The sequence below is a fragment of the Canis lupus genome, chromosome 29 (genome assembly GCF_011100685.1).
Source record: "Canis lupus familiaris isolate Mischka breed German Shepherd chromosome 29, alternate assembly UU_Cfam_GSD_1.0, whole genome shotgun sequence".
In the NCBI taxonomy this organism is placed as follows: Eukaryota; Metazoa; Chordata; class Mammalia; order Carnivora; family Canidae; genus Canis; species Canis lupus.
This window is the reverse complement of record NC_049250.1, coordinates 19,070,321-19,079,854: the sequence shown is the minus strand read 5'-3', so window position 1 is coordinate 19,079,854 and position 9,534 is coordinate 19,070,321. Positions and strand designations below refer to the sequence as shown.

General features: G+C 36.9%; 1 pseudogene; it reads right to left on the bottom strand.

The window, feature by feature from the left end:
* Positions 1-7,092: 7,092 nt before the first annotated feature.
* On the bottom strand, positions 7,093-7,818 carry LOC100688020 (annotated as a pseudogene).
* Positions 7,819-9,534: the final 1,716 nt, after the last annotated feature.

Here is a 9,534-nt window from a genome sequence, read left to right as displayed (position 1 = left end):
TTCTGCAATATGTCCTCTCACAAAACACCAAAAATCACTAGGTATGATACATATGTGCTATTCTTAATTCCCGTATTCAGATAAAGTATTTAAGACTCAGGGAGATTCAATTACTTGTTTCTAGCTTTATAGCACAATGATGAATGACTTAGGCTAAATTAAGGAAATCCATCGTCTGTGGGCAAAAAAATATCAAAAGAGAAGAGTTAGGTTTTCAGAAAATCTTTGAAGAAAATGAAAATATTGCTTATGGTCTTTAAAATCTTTAATCTATTTCCAGATATCAAATATCTATTCCAGATTTATACCTTGGGAATCAGCACATGATACAAACCAGGTTTCTACACTGCCTTTGAGTTGGTTGTTAAACATCTGAAGAGCACAGGTTACAGGTTGCATAGAGTGTTGGATTGATACCTATTTCTAGATATCAAAATGTTCTGCATGTAAAGCCTTAAATGGCTGCATTTATAGTCAAAAACTATGATTAATTATTGTGGGGAAAAGGCAAATTTGTTTTAAAAATTCAAATCTTATTTTCAAACAATATTTCATATTAAAAATAATATGAACATATGGTTCATAACAATATTCCATCCATATTTCCACAATACTTGGAAAATTAAAAAAAAATTTTCCAAGAGGATTAACTTGTGGTTCTTTTGCATAACAAATATAATATTGGATGTGATAACACTGGAAAGCAATTTTCTAAGTAACAGTCAATTAATTAGTAATGTCCAAATATTTAAAGCTATAAGTCAAACTATTACCCTGTTAAGTAAAACATATTTTAGCCTTCTATCTTGACAAATAAGACTTAATATAACAAATAAATTGTGTGTATGAAGTTACATTATTAATATAACTGAAAATTGGCAAATATCAAAGATGATTGATTTATTCTGTGCTTGCTTGAATGTTCTGATGATGGGCTAGTAATATTTGGATGAGTGATCACATAAAAACATACAATCTATAAATTATTATAAGCTTAATGCATGAGTTTTTTTTTTTCAGCAAAATCATTAATTTATATAGTTTTTTACTGGAACATTTTGAAATTAATTTGTGTTATTTTTGCTCAAATTATGAAATTTTCTTATGCAAGAATCTGTTGCATTCAAGCTATCAGAGAGGAAGGATTTGACAGGCTAATTAATTTGTCCTTTTAAATCTTGCCCACACTCCAAATCAAGGTCTCTCTCTAACACCATCAGAAACCAAGTACAGAAAACATTATGGTGTTTGGACATAGTCATCTTTTGTTTAGTAGACAGAGGCAAGAGATATGGAGATAGGCTGGCTATCTTAGTCACAAGAAGGGATGATTAGAGTTGCAGTTAGTGGTGTGCTGGAACCAGCTCATATGGGCTTGAGAAAATCCATTCATGGCATCTTTCTCAATTCTGCGATCAGTGACATCACTTTGAGTCTGAAACCTGCCATGGTGGGAGCATTTGTACCTTGGGAATCAGCACACGATACAAACCAGGTTCCTACTATGCCTTTGAGCTGGTTGTTAAATATCTAAAGAGCACTAGTTACAAGTTGCATAGAGTATTGGTTTGTGAGTGATAGCGGTGAGCGCGTGCCCTTTAATAAATTTATTTTGTGCTTGGTTTGTGGTATTCAGAGCATTCTGAAACACTTGCCACTCTTGCCTGGGTCTAAGGGCGACTCTGATTTCATTAGGTTGTTCTTAAAGCTGTCATTTCCTGTAATTCTCTAAACCAAAAAAATAATTTTAGGGCGATTATGAGTTTTCCTCTCAAAGGGGACTATAAATTTTATCCATACGCATCCTATAACAAAATAAATCTATGTGTTGGGCACCACACTGTGAAATAAATATCCTCTCCTAGTCTAAATTGATACAATTTTCTTAAATCTGTTTCTTCTTTTTCATGGTTACTAGAGTGATTTTATGTTACTGAGCATTGATCCAATTAGAAAATGAAATATTTCTGGATAAAAATCCCAAGGAGGTATGTGTGTGTGTGTTACTAAAATGATATTAATTATCTAACTCTTAGAAAGATGGATTGTAAACTTGAAAAGATTCTTGATTAGAAGAAAGAAAAATACCGATAAAAAGAACATTTTAGGAAAAATAGGACTGGTCAGATTAGCTTTGTTATATTGCCCTTATGTAGTACGTTAAAAAGTGGAAAAGTTCACCATATAACTCTTGTTTTAGATAATATAAAAAAGACAAAATAGCTTTTGCCAGAAATCCAGCATGGTAATTAAGGACTGATATATAAAGCATAGAAGGAATTCGTGTAACTACCTAACACAAAGCAGATCTTCCAATGTAGAATTATTTCCATCTTGTTCTTTATATAATAAGTATGCTTAGACCAGAGCCCTGTCAACTCTTATAACATTCTCAACTATTCATACATTTCCCTCCAAGGCAAATAGATTAGTAATTCATACTTGGGCTTCATGAAAATACTATCATAAAAAATATCCTGACATATGTTGACTATCAAAGCTAGGTACTGTATCTTTTCCTCCTAGAATGAATTCAACTCAGTTGATTAAATGTGCTAAATATACCGTAGAGTTTACATTATAAATTAATTTAGTTCAAAATGCTTTTTTGTTTATGAAAATAAGCTGGGATAAAATTATGCTCTATGTTTAAACATTGGATATGAAGTGAATGTGTTCTCAGTTTTGAATTGGAGATTTGTTTTCATAGTTGAGCAGGAAGCTATTACTATTCTATGAGAAGCAGGCAGCTTATGAGGAGTATAGATGCTAAGAAACATAACAGAATATGCATTTGTTCCTTGGTTTCCAGGGTAGGATAATGCAAGGAGCTATGTAGTTGTGAGTTATAATGCCTTTTTACACCTTACTTTCCAATGCCTATTTGCTCAACTTTCTATCATCTCAGTCATTTTGGGGATAAATTACTTGGTCTAGTGACCAGGGACTTCAGGAAGGACTCTATCACTGGCTTCACAGCATCAAGTTCCAATCAGAGCTCCCTATATGGCATCCCTTCCACTCACGGGCACCATTTCTATTTGTCTACCTGCTTTGTCCTTTGTATAGCAATGCCATATTGCTTAGTGTAAATCTCTACCCGACTCTTGAGATGATCATTGTGCAGGGCTCATAACTTTAGCTTTTTCAAAAAGGAGGCACTAGAGTAAAGAGTGACATGTGAAATGAGCTATGATTTAGAAAATTTCATTGCAAGCCTTTTCTAGCCCTAAATATATGATAGGACTGAGATTGAGAAGGGGTAAAGTACAGCTGCCTTAAGTGGAATAAAAAGAAAAGAGGTAGTGGAGAGAAGGCACAGGGCCAGTGAATAGAGAAAAGAATCATGAAAACAGAACTTAACAAGAAATCTTGGTCTATATCAATGTTTCATGACTGAAGAGATATCTTTTAAGATTATAGAAAATTGGGGTACCTGGGTGGTTTAGTCAGTTGAGCGTCAAACTCTTGATTTTGGCTCAGGTCATGATGTCAGGGTCTTGAGATTGAGCCCCATGTTGGGTTCTGTGTTCAGCTTGCTTGTTCCTTCTCTGTTCCTACCTCTGCTTGAGTGCATGCGGGTGCACTCTCTCTCTCATATGAAGAAATAAATGATAAAATAAATAAATAAATAAGTCCAATAAATAAATAAATAAATAAATAAAGTGACAGAAAGTTCTTTAAACTTTTAGACCTTATTAAAACTATAGAAAACAAATCCGTGTGTAATCTCATACAACACTACTTCTTATATATCTTAACTCCTTCCTATTTGTCAGTAATAAAATAAGAAAATGTGTTTATCCTGAATATACTATTTACTTATTTATTTAAAGATTTTATTTATTTATTCATGAGAGACACAGAAAGAGGCAGAGACACAGGCAGAGGGAGAAGCAGGCTCCTTACAGAGAGCCTGGTGTGGTATTTGATCCCAGCACCTGGGATCACGCCCTGAGCCAAAGGCAGATGCTCAAACATCTGAGCATCTGAGCATTTGAGCCACCCAGGCATCCCTGATTGTACCACTTATTGATATTTATCTCCTGACATCTTCCAGATAAGATAGGACTGGATAATCTGCTCATGAGGTCCAGGTCTTTGTAGTTGTTTGTAGTGGCTGTTGTAAGGGCCCAGTCCAGATCAGCTCTTCCCAAGGGACACTTCATTCTCCCAGGAGCATGGGAGGCTGATGGCTGTCACCAACGTCATTCTGTGAGAATTGTCCCAGGCCAGTGAGAGGTATTCACTGCAGGGCTCACAGCAACTCCTAGCCCTCCTCTCAGGGCTCCTGCCTTCCTCCCCAAGGAGCTCATATCCAGTGAAGGTCCAGGCTTTTTTACACCATTGGACAACACAGAAGGGCCACAGCTCCAGAGCTCTGTGTGGATTTGGTCCGGGCCAAATATTTGTTGAGATTCTATCACGTTTCACTTCCCCTCTCTGCGTGATCTCATTTCCTTCACTGCCTCAATACATGGCAATCCTAGAAAACCACCCACACCCAAATCTCTGATTTGGTCTGATTTGCCGGGTGAAAAGTTGGTCTTATATGGTTTGGTGCATTCCTGCTCACTGGGACTGACCTTGTTGTTCTAGTCACCTGCATGGCTGCAGTGGGGCTAAATCCATAAGCTCCTAACATCACAGCTTTTTAAAAAATATACACTCATCTATAATCACTGCTCCTAAAGTGTGGCTGTTATATTCAAGGGGCTTTGTCACAGGCTGTGGCAAAACTAGCTCTTCTCCAATCTTTAGGTACATAATTTGAACTGTATTTACCCAACCTTATGGTGACTTTCACTTTGGCGCTCTTTATTTTCTTTCTTACCAGCAAACCTTAGATCAGACCATGAGAATCCATTGTAGGGGAAGGTCTAGGGTAATATGGAGCCACCAAAGAATAGATGTTCCAGGTCTTAATCTTTTTCTTCTGGAATGTTCTTTGGGTGTTATTAAGATTTACTGAATTCCCCTTCACCATTATCAAGCCTGTGAATTCAAAGTTATTGAAAGAGATGGTCTCTGCTAAGCCACAAATGATCCTGATACACTCTATTCAAATCATCATAATGAAGAGGGAACATTCAAGAGTTGGAGAAGAAACAAAGAAAATTTGCTCTGAGGTAGGAGTGGATTTTTGTATCCATCTAAGCAAAGAACAAGCTTGCAGCATCCTTCACAAAAAATAAAATAAATGAAATAGTATATAAGCTCTCCTTTCTAATAACCTTTACTCTAAAGGGATGCCTGGGTGGTTCAGTGGTTGAGCATCTGCCTTTGGCTCAGGAAGTGATCCCGGGTCTGGGGATCAAGTCCCACTTCGGGCTCCCTGTGAGAAGCCTGCTTCTCTCTCTGCCTGTGTCTCTGCCTCTCTCTCTGTGTCTCTCATGAATAAATAAAATTAAAAAAAATTTACTATAGAGACAAAAGATTAAATAAATGTAGTATTAATGATAAGACTTAAATTACTAATAATGGGAATTGCTTTGCTTATCAGCCTTTGTTCACTGGAAATCTAAAAACTTTTCCTTGACAGCTTTAATGAGATGTTTATAAATTTTTCTTTCACAAACAATACACATATTAAGACATATTATTTTTTTTTCCTGAGTCTAGTCCTTTACATAAATGTTTAATAGTTTTCAGATTTTCTGATTCTGGAGTGTTGGTATATCTCTCCCCATCCCCCATCTTTCATTCCTTGTACCACTTGTAATCTCCCTGGGCTTTGCCTGTCAGCTTGCTTAAACAGCTACCTTCTAAGCCCATATAAGCTATTGGACTTAAGCGTAAAGCTTTTTCTTATTTTCTTTTATAGATTCTAAGGTTTTAATGTAAAATCTCCACTCCTCTATCATATAATTTATCATTTTTCAAACATTGGTTCTCTCTTTTTGGAATTATCACCAGTAGAAGAAACTTGTAATTTTAAGCAACTTGCCTATACTGGAACATAACTTCTTGTGGATGTCAAAAAAAATGTAAAGAAATGAATGAATGTACACTGGTATTTCACAAAGAAGGATTTTTTTAAAAGATTTTATTTATTTATGATAAACAGAGAGAGAGGCAGAGACACAGGCAGAGGGAGAAGCAGGCTCCATGCAGGGAGCCCCACGTGGGACTTGATCCCGGGACTCCAGGACCACACCCTGGCCCAAAGGCAGGAACCAAACCACTGAGCTACCCAGGGATCCCCATAAAGAAGGATTTTAAAAAATTATTTATTTATTCATGAGAGACGCACAGAGAGAGGCAGAGACATAGGCAGAGGGAGAAGTAGCTTCCCGCAAGGAGCCGGATATGGGACTCAATCCTGGATCCCAGGATAATGCCCTGAGCTGAAGGCAGACTCTCAACTGATGAGCCACCCAGGCATTCCAAAGAAGGAATTTTTCAACACATACATGTTTTTTCTCTACTTTGTGTGCATTGTGTTAATTTCGTGTGAAATACTCTTTCCTATTCTGTCTACCTGGCAAAATAAAAACCTGCTTATCTATGACTATTTCTTTGGAGCTTTCCTCACACCCTTTTATTTCCCAGACTTTCTTCATGATTTCTGCATTGTGTAGATGCTATTATGATGGCAGCTTCCTCTTACATTACTTACATATTTTTACTTGTCTTTGGGATTTTACTTGACTCTGGGATTCTTGAAATAAAAATCTATGTAATAGTCATCTATGTATTTCCAATATGTAGCCCACTGCAAAGTGTAAATAAGATGATCAGTGAATGGTGGTGAACTCTTGACTAACAGTCTTATTAAGATGGTGATTGAGTCAAGATGGCTTAAATACTCATGACAACAATGGGAAGAAGTCATTCTGAGTTAATTCATAATGAATATCCTTATTTTAAAAATCCTACTTAGATGCCTATCTGATTGAAAAATAATAATTGCACTGTTATTAATAAACCAATACTTTTGTACTGCATTTATTGTTGCAAACCCCTATCCAAAAATTTGTCTACAGAAAACATTAATTTTGAAAAAGCTACTGAAAGAAAAATGGCAAATTATTGAATGGATAAAATCTAAAAACCCATCCCCCACATGGGACAATCTCCCCCCACCCCAATTTATTGAGATTCAGCTTTATTGTGAATGAACCATGAATCAAGGATCCATGTCAAGGAGCAGAAAAAGATAAAAGAGCCCATCAAAAAAAGTTCCCTGGCAAGTGGGAGGGAGGGTATGAGGTTAGGAGCCCTGGTAAGGAAGGAAATGTTGTTCTGGTCCTAGTTGCCATTTTTGTCTATGATTCGAACATTGAAGGTTGGTAGATTCAGGATAAAACATTTCTGGAGCTATTTCCTAAGAAGTTCCACTGCCCTCTTACAAGAGATAGTTGGTATGTAGTATTGGTCCAGAATGCTGAGAGTCAGGAAGGCACCATAGCCATGGGTTCCAAAGGATCCTTCGCCAATACTGCCAGGTAGCCCATGTAGTAGAGTGCTGGACCCTCATGCTCATCATAACTGGACAGGAGGAGATTGACATGATATGGGGTCTGACTCCAAAGACAGTCAGGTTTTGGCATGTGAAATTAGCCGCTGCTAAGGGAGAATATCCCTTAGCAGGGAGACCATTCATAACTATTTTGCATCTTATGAAGTTGCACATTTTGCTGAATATATTCTGCAAACTGTACAGGTGTCTCCAGCCTCACCAACGCATAAGAGTAAGATTTCTTCACTCCTCTTAAACATCTTGTTGTGATTGTCCTTTATCTGGACAATACTGCTAGTGGCCACCTGGTTGGAGGTGAGAAGGACTTAGTCGGAGACTCGGATGAGGTATTCCATAGTGAAGGACAGAGTGTGGGACTCACCAGCTTCTTGGTCTCACAAGTGAGATATGACAAAGGACACTATTATGCTCAGGAATTGCCTAAAAGGAATTACATTTATTTTTTTCAGATTAATTTTTTTCACATTAATGCATTCCTGTACCTAGAAGTAACAGATTTGTGCATATCGTGGCTCTTGTCTGCTCAAGGCTTAGCTATGCACCATGCTTTGCTTGGCATTCCTGCTCTTTCAAAGGGAGGATAGATTGCAGCAGGAGAATTAGAAGCTAAGAAACTGACAACACATGTTTGTCTTTTTTTTTTTTTTAAGATTTTATTTATTTATTCATGAGAGACAGAGAGAGAGAGGCAGAGACACAGACAGAGGGAGAAGCAGGCTCCATGCAGGGAGCCTGACGTGGGACTTGATCCTGGGACCCCTGAGATGAAGGCAGACCCTGAACCACTGAGCCACCCAGGGATTCCACATGTTTATCTTTCAATGGGATTCTAATCTCTTAAAAAATAAACCTGGGCTTCATCTTTATGATAATTCTTTACATGAGCCATGGGCCAAAGTTTCAATCATACATCCCTTTTTAGTTTTAATGAGACAGCGTCATGTGTTTCATGGTAAAATTCAGGAGATTCTTGCTTAGCTATCAAATTTATTCTAACTGGATGATAGAAATTTATAACTGGAAACAATGTTTGTATCATTAAACTAATTTTCTTATTTTATAAATGAGTAACCAGAAATCTAAAACTATTTAATGGATGATACAGGATTATAGAGATGGAACCAAGGTCAGTGCTCTTTCCACTATACCAAGTTGACTTTATCACGTAAGATTTATTTCCCTTTAAACACTGAGAAAGGCTATATTCTTTAGAAGCTGGTGTCTGAATTTATTAATTATTCATATTATGATCAGCATCTTACTTTCCCCTCATGTAGGCAGAGCAATGCTACCTGAAGATGTCCATATTCTCATTCTTAGAATCTGCGATTATGTACCTTACATGGCCAAAGGATCTTTGCAGATGAAATTAAAATTATAAACCTTAAGACACAGACTTTATTGGGTGGACTCAATGTTATGCGCCAGGCTTTAAAAGTGTAAGAGGAAAAAATAAAATAAAATAAAATAAAATAAAATAAAATAAAATAAAATAAAAGTGTAAGAGGAGGACAGAATAGTAACTCAGAGTGATGAGATAGAATAAGAGAAAGGAAGCATTTGAATCCCCAGAAGGGTACCATTGTTGGCTTTGAAGATGAAGGGAGAAAGCCATGAGCCAAGGTATGCAGATAGTCTCTAGAATTTGTAAAGGCAAGGAAACAGATTCTCCCATAAGCCTCCAGAAAGACCAGAGTCTTGCTGAAATCTTTCAGCCTTTTAAGACATGAAGCAAAGGAACCAACCAAGTTGGTTGGTCTGGCCACCACGTTTGTGGCAATTTGTTACTATAGCAATAGAAAAATAATATGTTCTTCTTTATTCGTCATCTCCTTCATTTTCATAATCTCTTTATAATCCTCCTCCTCATCAATTGTCATCATTACCATTGTTGCCCACTTTTATTGAGTGTCCCTTAAATATGAAGCCCTGGGCTTAGTGTTTCAGATTCATTGTCTCTGATCTTTCAACAATCCTAATAGGTAGACATGAACTCATCTTGACAAATAAGGTGACTGAGTTAAGCAATTTGTCATAGGCCACAAAGAAAA